Source organism: Haemaphysalis longicornis, unplaced genomic scaffold (assembly GCF_048455015.1).
Source record: "Haemaphysalis longicornis isolate Haplotype H1 unplaced genomic scaffold, Haemaphysalis longicornis Haplotype H1 scaffold_7, whole genome shotgun sequence".
NCBI classification, from domain to species: Eukaryota; Metazoa; Arthropoda; class Arachnida; order Ixodida; family Ixodidae; genus Haemaphysalis; species Haemaphysalis longicornis.
The window spans coordinates 9,338,806-9,353,592 of NW_027526422.1; the positions used below are offsets into that span (position 1 = coordinate 9,338,806).

The following is a 14,787-nucleotide window of genomic DNA, read 5'->3' on the forward strand; positions in this document are numbered from 1 at the left end:
GGGTACCAGCAGTAACCTACGCAGGGGACGTGCTGGCCTACTCCACCCCAGCAATGAAGTGCCTTGACCGCCACCAAAATGAACTGGGACGGTGGCTACTCGGAGGAAACTCAGCCACGGCAACAGCAGCGGTCACAGGGGAGATGGGCTGGTCCCCCTACGAAATTCGCGAAGCAAGGTCCAAAATCCTGTATGCGGGGCGCCTGAAATTCATGCCAGAAACAAATGTGAGCAAACGAATATACCACCACCTGCGCTACAGAAACATCAAGACGCACTGGATTAGGAGAATCACAGCACTGGAAGCGAAATACGGCCGGGACTCCAAGAGACACGAAACAAAAAGTGCAGCAGCTTGGGCAAAAGTAACGATAAAGGAAATAACAGAAGCTAGCACAAAAGCCTGGAGAGCGGCAGTAGCAAAAAAGCAAAGCCTCACTCTGTACGCACAACACACTACAGAGCCACAAGAACGGACGTTCTACTGCGGAGACCGAGAAAGCGGCCTCTTCTTTCAAGCTAGAACCGGGTCGCTCCTTACACAACAGCGCCGACACGAACTGTTCGGGTCCTACCCGAGGTGCCGGCTGTGCGGAGCCCCCAGCGAAACAGTGGACCACATCCTCTACGAATGCCCCAAGATGCCCGTAGACGTCTGGGCAGCCAAGGTCCTGGCCGAAAGCTTGGCTCTGTGCGGGAACTCTACACAGGACCGGGCCAGAGAGGCTGTGCTCACGAAGCAACGCCTCCGCCTCTGGGAGCAGCACTGCCGGCACGCTGACGCCGACAAACTCTGCGACGCAGCAGCTAGCCAGCAACGAGCGGCCACAAGCCCCAGCGACAGCAGTGCCGATTAGACCAGCGAAGATACACACTACACAGCGACAGTGTCTTCGATGAACATCGGAACTATTTGGCACACTCATACGCGAAAGCAAGCCACATGCCTACGAAGGTCGGCTGACCCAATTGACACCGCCGCCGACTCGACATGGCTCGGAGTGGATTGGGAACGGAGAACAGCGACCGGGCAAAACGAAAACTTGAATGCGACGAACAAACTGCAAACTGACACTCTTTCCTGTGGCGCTACCTAGCGCCTGCCCCGCATCAAAGGGGACTAGGAACTTTTACTTTGCTTTACTTTACTTTTACGCGCTGGGCCGCACGTGCTCTCACCTGGGCACGCGCCGGCGCCAGTGCGTCTGCCGCGGCTATGACGCAACACAATCCAACACAATCCACTTTAATCCAATCCAAGTCAAGCCAAGCCAAGCCAAGCCAAGCCAATCGAATCTAATCCAATGCCCCTCGCAAGAGAGTGTTCGCTATCGGAGAGGAGAGCGGGAGAGTGGCTGCGGACAACAACGGACGCACGCGGACAACAACGGACGCACGCAGGAAGGACAGGGCCGCCGACAAGAGATGCTCTGAGCGTCGCATCTAAAAAGCCGAGTGCTCACGTGTGCGTGCCTCGCGATGACCGACCAGGGTCCGAAGCACGTTTGTCAAACAAGCATACCCACTTAGGAAGATTGAAAGTTGAAAGTTGAAAGTTTATTGCGACAACATGTACAGGAGTGACTATACAGCTGTCGAGGGAAACGGTCAAAAAGGCTAAAAAAAGCCTGATAAGCCAAGCCTGATTGGCCAAAATACCCCCCCCCCCAAAAAAAAAAGACAAAAAAAAAACAAGAAATTCCAGCGTTCGCCGTGATTGTGGCAACGCTTGTTCGAGAAAGACACGTCATATCGTACGCCCCTCCAAGGTGATGTCCAATGATTATCACTCCAAAAAATGGATGAAGATCACACTTATAGCAAAAATGATGGAATAAAGGTTGTTACGGCAGCGAAGAAGCAAATCGGCTTAAACCGTCGTGATGGTCGGGAAGGTTGCGTACGTACAGCTTCGCTACCTTCAAGTCCTAGGCGTTAGTGTGAGCTTGTTGCATTTTGAGCTTTCTGCATTGATTGCTGCTTCGCCGCTTGTATTTTTTCCTCTTGTTTATAGTGGAGCTCAAGTTCGCTCCAACAAATGTAATTTAAACAATAACCTTGCTTCGTTCTTGAGCGCGACAATACTATACCACCTCGGAATAATCATTCAGGGACGTTTACAGCAAAGCTGTGTATGTCCAACCTCCCAGGTTCCCGCGGTGGTGTCGACGCTCTATTATGCTGTGTGGGTTGAGCGTATGAAAAAAGATTCACAAAAAAAAAAAAAATGTCTTCGGGCCTCCACATTTGGCAAAAAACTTTGGTTGATTCCTCTGTCATAGGAATCAGTAAAACGCGAAAGTGAAATGTGCAGCGAAATCTGCAGCTGAGCATGATTTGCGGGTCGGCGGGTGTCTTGTGGGTGTGCTTGGCGAGCAACGTCCTGCTGGTGGGTCGCTTCGGCAAAGGTGTACATGCGTCATTTTCGTGACGGATATGTCGTCAGTGAAGTCTTGGTGTATCCCGGCATAGAACACATTCGTGTTAAAATATAAAACCCGAAAAAAGAACAACCCTAAGTATAACGTACCCTTTAGTAATAAAGGTTGCTTCCCCGCAAGAAGACACTGTGTGCAGGCATGCACCCTTTACAGGCCGCTTGCCTCGTTGTACTGGCGTTACCTCCGTGACGGATATGACGTATGGGAAATCTTCCTGTATCCTGTGTCCGGGAATAAACCACTGTCGTGTTAAAATATGGTTTATATTGCCCTAAAGAAATTGTCTGGCCAGCAATGCATTTTTTAGACGGGTTTAAAAGGATCGGTGTAAGCTTGGTCTCTCGAAGCTGGCTTTGTCACATCGTATGTTGCGCAGTGAGGCGTGGGCATCTACAGAGGGAATATGGTTACCGCTCCTCTTTGTACTCCTCTCCACCGCAGCCGTCTCTTTCCCGCCTCGTGTACACTGTTCGCCACGGCGTCGTCTATCGCCCCACTGCCATTGCACAATATCGTGCGCACTCCGGCGGCTACCTGTGCGGAGCACAAGAGCCTGCGCCGTGATTGGCGTAGCCGCACTGTAATAAAACGCCATTGTCTCTGCCCACCAATCGTGTGTGTCCCTAGTCTGTGACGTGAAGATCGGACCACTGCCCTCATAATTCAATACAGCCCAATATAGCTAAACTCCAACATAGCAAATACCACCAGAGTGCCAGGGTGGAAGGGCTCTGGCTTTGTTGGTCGTATTTGGTTACAACAATGAGCAAAGACAGGCCCATAGAGGAGTAGGGAACCGCGCCCATACTTTTTTTAAATGTTATGATGTTGCCGCTTCCCTGGCATCTAGGCTCCATACCGGACCTGCATTTCCTCGTCTACGCGGACGACATAACGATTTGGATCGTCCACACATACCTGCGTTCGCAAATCGTGTGCCTCCTTCAACAATCCTTTACAGACATGCAGAAATGGTGTCAATACGCTGGACTGACACTTTCAGTGAAAAAAAAAACAGCCGTTATGCCTGTGGCCAGTAATTGGGGCCGTCGCAAACTGGCTATTTCTCCCGTCATACTCCAACTCTCCGGCCAATCCGTACGCACTGCCACATCTCTTCGCGTGCTAGGGTAGGAAATTTCTTCGTTTGGGTTGGCTGCCATGTGGCTTCGATCTGCCCGACAAAAAGCAGGCCAGATGCTTCATCGGATTGGACGAATCTCGCAGAGGTCTGGTGGCTCCTGCTCCAAGATGTCCTGTCTCTTGGTGAGGTAATGCAGTCCTCGACTCGTTTATCAGGCCCAATTACAGTACATGACTCAGACGGAGTGGGCCCGACTTGAGGCTATTAAGAGAGCCGCAATGCGCACCATCACCTGTCTCCCTAGAATGGCCCCGATACCATCTCTCCTGGCTGAGGCTCAGCTGGACACGCTTGACGAACTGGTTAAACAACGTCGCTCAGCCCGATGCACAAACGTACTTTTGTTGCGGAAGCAGCGGCCTTTTCTATTTGCATGGGCTGTTCCCTACCTGTTTCATCAGATGGCCCTGTAACCAGGCCGCCATGGCTGTATTATCATGTTACCGACAATCGACCACTGACTCGACTTCATACTCGATCTACCGGAAACGCAGTTGCGAGATGAATGCTACTGACGGCTGAGACCCAGTACCAAGTGGTAGAGGCCTTCGTGGACGCTGCAGGGCCCACAATGACATTTTATCTACTGTGATGCAGTGTCCCATCTACCGAGATGCCTCCCAGACTTGTCTCTACCAAACCATCCGCACCCTGCCATCTCTACTGGCTGAGATCACCGTCATTTGGAATGGCCTACAGGTACCAACGCCTGCCCTATAGCGCGCCCCAGTGGGTTCCATCCTGCATCTTTATACGGACTCCACGGCGGTGATACGGGATTTACGCCGAGTAGCCAACAATTTCACTATTTCAAGGGACATCCACACACTACTAGACACGTACCCCTGCCCTCTCAGGGTGTTGTTGGTTCGGTGAAATACGCTACCCGCTCACATTGCAGCGAATAGGGCTTGTCACCCCACGTCTATTCCTCGGCCCCTGACAATGCTAACAACCGGTCCACTAGAAAACTTTCTCCAACGGAAGGACGATCTGCGTCGCGCCACACGTGCCCTCATACCATCGTGTGGAACGGACCTCCCCTTGCTCGCTGGAAAGAGGGTTTGCTGCGCAGACTTCGTGTTGGAGTGGTGCTTTCACCTGCTGTGACCCGGGCGTGGTCACCACGCTACCATGCCCCGTTCGATGACACCCTGCCTCTTCTGCACAGATCCTGCCGAACAAGCTGATGGGGATGATCAAATATGGGCGTGTCCTTCACTGGACTCAGCCAGAAGTCGACACCTCGGAGGCACAGGCCTCCATCCCGGAAGACCTCCCGACCTCCAGCGGAGGCTCTGGGGACCCTAACATCGCTCTCTTATTGCCTTCCTCCGAAAGACGGGTGCCCATATCTATCTGTAAATGTGTTGTTTTTATGCCAATGGTCATCTATCGCAAATTTTAAAAAAAAGTGCATGAATGTGGGCACGATGCACGGCACGATGCAGCGGTCAACGGCCAACTGCTGTCTGCAGTCTAAGGCGTGTTCAAACAGGAGTCTTCTTTCCACCCCTTTCCGCATCACCGCCATAGCTAGTAAACGTGGTACATAAATCGCGATTTTCGGTCTCTGTAAGACAGTTAACGAAAAACATGAGGAGGATTCTTTAGGATGTTCCCAGCTGCTTCAAGAAGTGGGAAACCGTGAACATGTTACATCCCAGCTTTCGCTCTCAAAGTTCAGACCACAGATAGACCTATAGTAAAACCATTGCAGGAAAGTGATAGTCCGCATATAGGGAAAGGCGTCGACTTGGGTGTGATAATTTTAAAAATATTTTGCAAAACTCTGAATAGTTTTTTTTTTTTTGAAACTGTTGTCAAAAGTTGTTGCCCATACACTTGAATGGGGTAGCTCCCATGGGGGGAACCTGGTAGAGAAGCGTGCTAAACTTGTAACTGTACACGAAGGAAGCTTTCGCCCTCGGTATTACCAGAGCGAAAATATTTTTCATTAAAAAGAGTAACTCCAGAGTAACCACTTCTAAAAGAACTGCAATGAGCCGGAAAGCTGCCCCAATGTACTTGTGTGTCGACCTAAACGTATACCTCGGAGTACGTGACTACTGCTATAATTTGTGGGGCGCGTCGTTCAGCCACAGGAATATATCAAAAGCAGTTGCTCTAGAAATGCGGCTGTGCTAGCGATATAAGTTATCAAGCTTGCTTCACAAAAGCGTTGCTGTGTGCAATGGCCGTAACCCCGTCTACCGACGGCGCACATGCCCGTACGTTGTCCTGCCGGCGCGTGAGCACTGATGCACACTTCCAGTTCCGGTTTCGGTGGCCCGGTTATGGCCCTGCAAATTTGCATTGTTTAATAGCTGGCACATAGCTGTGTATGATCGAACCGTCCCACTAAAGCACCGTTCCGGACGAGCATGTACGCGCGAACGCCATGACATCATGTCGTTTGAAGCGTTGCTCTGATGGTTGACTTCCTTCAGTTATTCCCTCGTTATTCGTACCATTTCACGCTAACCAGTGCAACTTGAATTTCTGCGGGTTACCCTCCTCTGTGGTTTAGTGGCCAAGGCACCATGCTGCTGTTCCCGGGGAGACAGGTTCGATTCCCGGCAGCCGTGGCTGCGTTCCTGGCGTAGACGAAAACGAAAACGACCGTGAACGAAAACGCCCGTGTGTGAAGATTTCGGTGAGCGTTATAGGAGTGGTCGAAATTTAATCCGGAGCCCTCTACTACGGCACGACATAGCAGGTTGCTTTGGCACGTAGCACTTCCCGTACACCCCCCTCCCCCTTCCTGAATAAAAATGTATTTCTACGAAGGTAAAGCACAACCGGGGGATTGTTCGAGGCGTGTTTTTCTTTTTTTCTTTTTTTCTTTTTGCTATGTCGAGCCCTACAAATTTGTGGCAGAAAACCCTTTTTGGCAAAGTATTGCTCAAACAGGATTGCTCTGTTTGGCAAAACGTTGTATCGTTTCTCATCAAAGGCTGAGTAGAGTGATAAAGCCCGCTCAACACGACACGAATTTACCTGCGAATTCGCAGTTGCGGTGCCAGTCGTGCGGGAAAAAAAAAACATACCTATTTCCGTAGCTTCGGCCCCAACGAAAATATAGACCGCTTTGCCGCACGAGCGGCACAGCAGCTGCGAATTCACACGTGAATTTGGGCCACGTCGAAAAATGATGTGTGTGAACCCCTTGGCGAGTCTACGGGGAATTGGTATAGTCACAGGGGGGCGCTGTTTCTCTGCGCAATTTCGCCTGCAAACCTTTCGTGATTTCTGCATGTGCTTGCGGGTTTCTTGATAAAAATAAGCAACAGACAAAATAAATTAAACCCGCTGTTTCCCATTGCCACTACATCTGCGGTTCAGTGATTTGCTGAAGGCAGAAAAAGCATAAAAATCGCATCTTTGTAGGCCGTCACGAAATGTAAAGCACCCTATCTATACAAAGGCGTGCATTTACTCTGGTGACAATTATGCAAATGGCGACTCTGGGAATTACCAGTGGAAGGTGGAAAACAATTCGTCGTCTAATCTGCACATCCTTTATTTGCGTAAGTATAGTCATTGCGAGTAACTGAATTCCTGACTACATTTACATACACATGGTGTTTGGAACAAAGCGGTTGTTATAAACGAGATAAAATGACTGCAGGTTGATGGTGGTCCACTCTTGTTGACATATTCATTTGCGTTACTTGAGCACCCGCGCAACGCTCTTCTCAGCTATTTTCTTCTTTTTCCCCCTAGGCCACAAATGCTGATATGACTGCGGTCGGATCCCAAACCGAGCGTGAACGGCAGGCAGAAAGCACACGCAACGCACGTCACACGCATCCATCTCAAGGTAACAGCCGGCATCACGCACGTAGTTCAGTGCTAGCGAACGGAGCGAGAGAGATGTAGAAAAAGCGGGATAATTGAGGCCAGTTTGGGTTGGACAAATACTGGCTTCTGTGTCTTTATGCGGGAAACGCGGGGTCGCTGTGGTTTATGATTATAGCTACGCACGAAACACGACTCCCAAGCTTTAGGCACACTACCGTGCATTAAGCGTCCGCAGTGCACACGTGTATAGAGGTCTCAGATGTTGTAATCTTCCCGTGCTTTATTAAATAAAATAAGCGTGTCCCACTATGCGTTTGGTCTTGCGTGTGCAAAGCGGAGTCGAGTGTATATGTAATAATCTCAGCGGTATGCACATCATGGTCTCACGGTTTTAAGCCCGTATTTCTTCGTGGTAGGCAATGCACTTTCGACACAGTTTGCGCATGAACAATGATGCGGTGGATCGTCTTCATCACCTCAGTGGTTTAGCCCAGCATCCTAACGGCCTGTTTCGAGCGCACAGTCACAACCATTGGCGGCGATAGCCTTCCGTTCTGCAAAAACACAGCCCCTTTCTTAAGAAAAAGATGGTTCAAACGCGAAGCTTTCTTTCGTGCAACCTGAGTCGAAGTCCCAAATCCCAGCTACTTCGACCGTGCAATCGGAATGGAGCAGTCGACTAGACGTAGGCTTAACAACACGAGGAACCCAGGTTCGATTACGACAACGGGAAGCGTTTCATTAGTGTAAAACTTATTGTGTAAAGTCGGCCTTCCTGTAGTGCGCTTTGCGCCACGAACGATGCCATCAGTGAGGCCCCGAAAGCTTCGCTTTAAAAATCCTTCGTCGGTGGCGCAGGCGTGACTAAGGTTGCGCCAGAAATGCTCTTGGCTAAGATGTCAACATTACCGCCACAATTTGCATCCCATTGGCTGCGAACGCGGGTGCGCACCAGCCTGACGTCCCCATTGGCTGAGAACGCGTTTCTGCAGCGCCCCATAGCTGACATCCCCAATGGGTATGCGACGGCCCGACGCTAAGAGCTCTAACGTTAAACATCGGCAACCGATACTCGCAGCTGGACGCACAATAATATTTACGTCGTTTGGCACTTAGGATTAAGCTTGAGGTTATCTCAAGGTTAGGTTGAATATAGGACTGACAATTTACCCGCTCGAGGGGATCGTCCTGTGGCGGTCGCAGCTGCAGTCAGGAGCGCTCGGCTGATTCCCCGATTTCAGTTTGACTGCCAGCTAGGTCAACATACTTCCCATCCCCCGCTCCTCACAATCTCTTATACACGCTCAGGTGGGTTGGCAAATGGCGATAACAGCTGTCGTCAGAGGATCACAGCCGATTCACCGATCCCCAGTACCACAATGCTTTCGCATTCAAATGCCTGCCCATCCATTGCGTTGTGTTTTTTTTTTCTTTTCACTGCGCTCTTTTTATGCCTGGACTTACATGACTGATTTAAATTGCATGCGAACTGCCCTTTTTCGTTTCTAAGCAAGGGTCGCCTTTCGTCATATGTGAGTGAAATGAAATTTCGCCTTGTTAATTTTTATCACACCCCTCCTCCCATAAAGCTGGAAATAAACTGCCTGGTTTTGTTTTATTTCATTGCTTACATTGGCTATCTCACGCTGAATTGTGCTACTTACGATGTTGCATAAATGCTCACGTATGCCTATAGCCATGCGTCAAAACGGCATTCCAGTTGAACCCGTTTGAATATATATATGCGGACTTGCAGCCCATGGTTATCATATTCCCGGACCCAGAGGCGGTGTTCCCTGCGGAGCTATAGATATAAAAATCACCGGGTACGCACTGTGTTCGCTAATCTTTTAACAGGAAAGCTGTTTAGCAAATAGTAATTTTTCACGCTCGCAGTTAAAATTGAGTGGTCGGAATTACAAAGCAGATGTGTCATACCTCACCAAACGCGCATCACTGCGTGGCGCGGGACATGCCTATTGCACCCTTACCTCTTGCAAATAGCTTCTGATTTACCGAAAAACTCGTTTTGTGCTTCAAGTTCCCACATTGAAAGAACTGTGCACTTTCGTACAAAGCGTAGCGCGTAACGACTAGCCGGCAAAGCAGCACTCTTGCAAATAAATATGTATAGGCTCACACCGAAGTGATTAAAGAGTTTTGGACGGGAAATTGAGACCCTGGTCCTCGGTAAACCCAATTTTTTGTATTCCTCCGCTTGCGCGGGATTTCCCTTCCTTTCCTTTCGGTGCGATTCACATACGGCAAAACTGAACACATGTCGGCATTTTCAGGTGCGGTGTGCATTTCTTCATCGATGTGCTTACAATCTCTACAAAGATATATGGTAAGCTCTCAAACGTCACTTAAACGAAAAAAAAAAAACTAAGACTACGGCTCACTGTGTTTGCTTTCGAGTGCTTGCTATAGGTGGTCAGTAAATATTTAGGGTAAATAGTTGAACTTTCAGTAAATTGAGTTTAGATAAAAGTTGCCTCAAAAACATTGTTATAACTAAAGTGACCGACAAATGGTTCAATGGCCATTGTGACGACATTTAAAGCGGTTCGCCAGTACCTGTTAAATAAATGTTTATGCAATGCTAGTGCACACTGTCCGCGTTGTGACTTGCGTGGTGACTGCACTATTTGGAAATCACTCCAGCGTCGCTTCACATGTTACAGAGCATCCCATTGTTCTGTCATCTCACCGTGGCATGCCTTTTCACCGAAGCGGTTACGTGTCTTATCTGCTCGCTTCCAATTCTGTTCGGCCGCAGGATACGCTAGTTTCTCACCGGCTGCTGCTTTCCTGCGTTGCACCAGCTTTACCGGTGGTGGCGCCACCGGAAGTAATTATGCCTCTTCCGGTTTTGTTTTCACGTCTGCCATTAAAAATCTGCGTCAGACCACCCCTCAGCAGTCTCCATTTCTAGAACGGGGCCACATGACGAACTGGTCTATATCATCTATGGACGCGCGGGCAAACATCGTGCGGGGTAAATCCCCGTTTACATCGGCGGACGCTGCTACGCTTGGTTAGCTTTCGCTTACAGTGGGCCTTGACACAGTGCTTTCCGGCATGCACTGCGGTCACAGCGAAAGCTTGCACAGCTCCCACTAAACAGTTTTTGCTGTAAAAAGTAATATTACAGAGGCCTTCGACATGTTTTCAGTACTAGCATGTCTTTAACTTTCTTCAAGGTCCAACTTTGCATTCCAACGGCTGTTCCAGCAAATGCCTTCGGTAATAAATACACCGCAAGATTTTGCATAGTTTCAAAACGTAAATCATTAATTGCGCTTTACTCTATTTGCTTCTTTCTTTGCGGCCATTCTTGTAATGAAATATCCTATCTCGTGCAAAAGGTGTAGGCAAGGCACTAACTATAATTAATTAACACGAACCTATTTTGGGGGCACTATGAGTGACTAATTGTGATTTATCCTCATGATTACGCGAGCTGCCACATTTCCCTTCCCCTGCACTGGGTTGTATGCAGGTGAGCTCCCTGCCGAGCTCAAAATATCCCCAGTGAATTTCCTTTCATTTTCCCGTCGCAAACCACAACCACCTACCCGCGTAAACAACCCACTCAACGCAACCCTCTGAAAGGAGAAACCAACCGTTGCACGCATCTTGCGTTACCACAGCGTCAAAGAGCGATTCGATAAGGTGGTGCAATGCATAATTCCCTAAAGCGTATCTTGCAAAGGTTCAATTACAATATTTGTCTTTGTAAACAGTTCATGCTATATCATGAATCATTAGCTCGCTTGAAGCTTCATTTGCTTATACAGAAGCCAGTGAACTTCATTTTGAAACCCCGGTACACAGACGGGTCATGACATGTGCCAGCGGTTACGCGAGATATCGTTCCACCTTGATCGTGTGCTGCATGTGATCAAGGCAACGACGAAGAGCGTGGTGCGGCAGCTAATGCCGTCACGATTCCCGTCGAGGGTGCCACTTTCATCGTGAAGTGCATCCTTCGGCACGCTACGCATCGATATAAGCCCCGTTATTGAGCTCGCATACCCAACAAGGACTCAGGATCGTAAAATGCCTTTCGTTCTCCCTCGAGTCATCCAAATCATGACCACGCACTAGGCTGAAGGAGAGAAATGCCTACGAAGGCTAGCCTATAAATTGCTAAATTGCATTTAGACTAATTTGCCAATGTTCAATGAAAGTAGACTCTCGTTAAGACGAACTCAGTTAGGTCGAATTCTATGGTTAGGAAGAAGAACACTTTTGATCTCTTGTAACGTGCATAAAACAAACAAAAAAAAAAACGTCCACTGAAGAAGTTTTTATAATACGAAGAAAGTTTAACGGGAGCTTACTGTATAGTTCTTGTGTGATAAGAAGCCATCTAATTTATTTTAAACAGGGAGACACTCTTTTCTAACACGACGCTTGGTACAACGACGCTTGGTACAACCTACCGACAGCAAAGGTGCTTGCGTGACAATCGGAGTGAGCTTGGCTTCCATGTCAAGATGCTTTTTAACAGCGCAGCTGTTTAACAAATCGTAATTTTCCTCGTCCGCAGTTAAAAATACCAAGAAATTGCCGAGCGCGCGCGCGTGAGCGCAGGCCTTGCGGCGACCGCCCGGCAGTTAACAAAACCAAAAAAAGGCCTTGTGCTCGTGTGTGCGTGCCTCGCGACGGCCGCCCAGCGTCCCCTGTGCACGTTTTTCAAACCAAGCACGCCCACTAGGAAGATTGACCAAGATTTGCAAAAAAAAAAAAAAAAAATTCCACCGTTCTCCGTAACCGTGGCAACACTTGCTAGGAATCAGAGAGGCACGTTATAGCATACGCCCCTCCAGGGTGATGTCCAATGATTATCACTTCCGAAAAAATGAGAGAAGCTCACACTTGTAGCCACAATGATAGAGTAAAGGTAGTTGCGGCAGCGAAGGAGATGCAAATCGGCTGCAATTGTGGACTTACACCTGCGTGGTGGTCATGAATTAAGGTTGCGTACAGCTTCGTTACCGTCAAATCTTACGCGTTAGTGTGAGCTTCTTTCATTTTTCTTTCTTTTGTAGTTGAGTTTCGGTTACGCACCTGCCACGCACCAATACATCGCGAGCTTTGTTGAGGAGAACCGTTAGACGCATCATGCGTAAGAAAGCAACAAAATTCGGCCCCAACACACAGAGGTTCTGCGAGTTTTACAGCGGAGCTGTTATATGCTACGTTCCGACCGAAACAACGTGAGTCGACAGGAAGTCACGTCACCAAATCTGAGGGCAACGGCAACTTTCTGATGAACGCTCTGTAGCTCACAATCTAATGTAGCTATTTAGAAAAAAAATAACTCTAAAATGGGCCGCTAGGACGACTCCATCATTACGCCACGTTTTATTTACTTGTCACAATTAGTTAACAGTGAAGTTGTGAACGTTACAGAACTCCCGGCTGCTGTCAATACCTGTTCTGTGTTTGTCCACGTTTCAACTCGGCGCGAACGACAGCGCGAAGTTACGGGCGAGAACTGTCAGCATGGAGGACTTTTTAGGTCCCTGGAACAGCGAAGACAGTGCGGTGCGGGGTTTTAAAGCTTTTGTGCGTTTCCTCAGAGACTCTGGACTCGACTCCAGCCTGTGACTGCCTCTGACTTTTCTTGTGTTTTTTTTTATGTGTGCTCATGTGTCTGTCTGGTGGAGTTTCTTTCGTTTTTTTTCCCTTTTCTTATTTGTATTATTCATGTAAGCATATAACCCTCATCACATGTCCACCAACAATCTGAAGCATTATGCAGGGCTGACTTCTTCGGTATCATTAAAGAATTTTCTCTCTCTCTCTCATGGCCATCTACGGAGGGAGTATGGTTATGAAAAACGGCTGGAACTTTTGTTTTATCAATGCTCTTCCGAAACAAAATTTATGACAATGAGCCGTGAATACAACCCTAACATTACGCCAAGTTTCTTTTACTTTTCATTTTCAAATAGTCTACAGCTAAGACGTAAATATTGCAGAGTTCCTTCTGCTGTCAATACTTGAGATTCTACGGGAGAAACACGGACAAGTTTGATTGAACTGATTACCTAAAAAGTATGCTCAATCACAAATTACAAACAAACGCGTCTTGTTTCGTGGCCTCCGTGAACTGCGTCCCAGTGAACGAAGACAATACAGCTCCGACGCCTTCACAAAGTGGAATGACACTGAATTTTTTAAAAATTCAACCCTATTGTGTATTGATTGCGACTGATTTGATTCAACATATTTATTTTATCAGCGTGTATCCCCTAACTTGATCCAATTTCCCTCTACATGCATGCGCTGCTCGGTGTACGTTTCATGGACGCCTACGCAGGTGGGCTGCCAATTTTAGCGTTCGGTGAAGTTATTGTTGACTAAAATTATTGGGGAATTATTATTGATTAATTGATTGTTTCAAAACGTTTATTCTTTTTGCAAATGATTGAAATAGGTTGCTTTATTAGCTGTTTCCCAACCCTTGGTCAGTCCCCCTTTGGTGGCATGTGACGTACTCTATGAATGTAGGTATACACTGGGACATAAGCTACAATAAACTATCGATATATCGAAGTCCCCAGGACAGGGCACTAACTTCGTTATAACTTCAAACTTCGCTAACTTCACTTCTTCAAACTGGGATGATTTGCAGTTAATACACTGCAGTGGAAACAGTGAAAAAGTCTGAGTAAAACGAGAGTTCGAATTCAGTGATTTCGTTCTATTGCAGCAATCGCGAACCTTACAACCGAAACCGCAAAAAACAGTGTAATACAGTGAAAAGGACAGTGTAACCCTGGCCTTTGTCAAGCTGTTCAAGCAGCTTTTAGCCAGGAAGTCGTCCAGTTGATTCTGGGAAAAATAAATCAGAATTGAATTGAATTGAATTGAATTGAATACAAGGGCGGATGGGTACTCACCACCGCGCGGCTTCTTCTCAGCGGGTCAACCAGGGGACGGTCGATCTTTGTTCTCGGCCGCTTGTGTGCCGTCGGCGCGAGAAGACGGCCGTTGTTTCCACCGGCCAGCTGGCCAGCGTGCGAAACCTCCCGGACGACGCGAAGGACGGTAGTACTCCGAAGGCCGGTGCGTTCAGCGCGGCGAGCTGTCCGCGTGTGCCCGATCGGAGAGGCGCGCTCTTCCACCACCGCCGTCCGGGGAGGAGTGTGCGAGGCGGAAAGGGGAGCTCGGCCCTCCTCGCCTGTCCATCCCACGTGGTCCGACAAGGCCACCCCACGTGGGACCCATTCACCTCTGTGGCCGTATGATGCTAACTGTTTCCTGCCATGTACCGAATTGATTGAATGAACCTAAACACTTTTTACCGCGGCTTTATCTGGTTCGGTAAATACCGTCGGGTGTAATTAGTGCCGGCGGGGGTTTATCTGGTCGCTTTCGTTG

At 48.4% G+C, this 14,787-nt stretch overlaps 1 protein-coding gene across 1 annotated transcript in view; it reads right to left on the reverse strand.

Moving 5' to 3' along the window:
• The window catches only part of LOC144145002 (uncharacterized), a 39,654-nt gene extending 25,129 nt beyond the window's left edge, over positions 1–14,525 (reverse strand). Inside the window, exon 1 of the mRNA XM_077676501.1 lies at positions 14,307–14,525. The gene's annotated coding sequence lies outside the window, so the exon portion shown is untranslated. The remainder of the gene's footprint in view (positions 1–14,306) is intronic.
• Between the last annotated feature and the right edge of the window lie 262 nt (positions 14,526–14,787).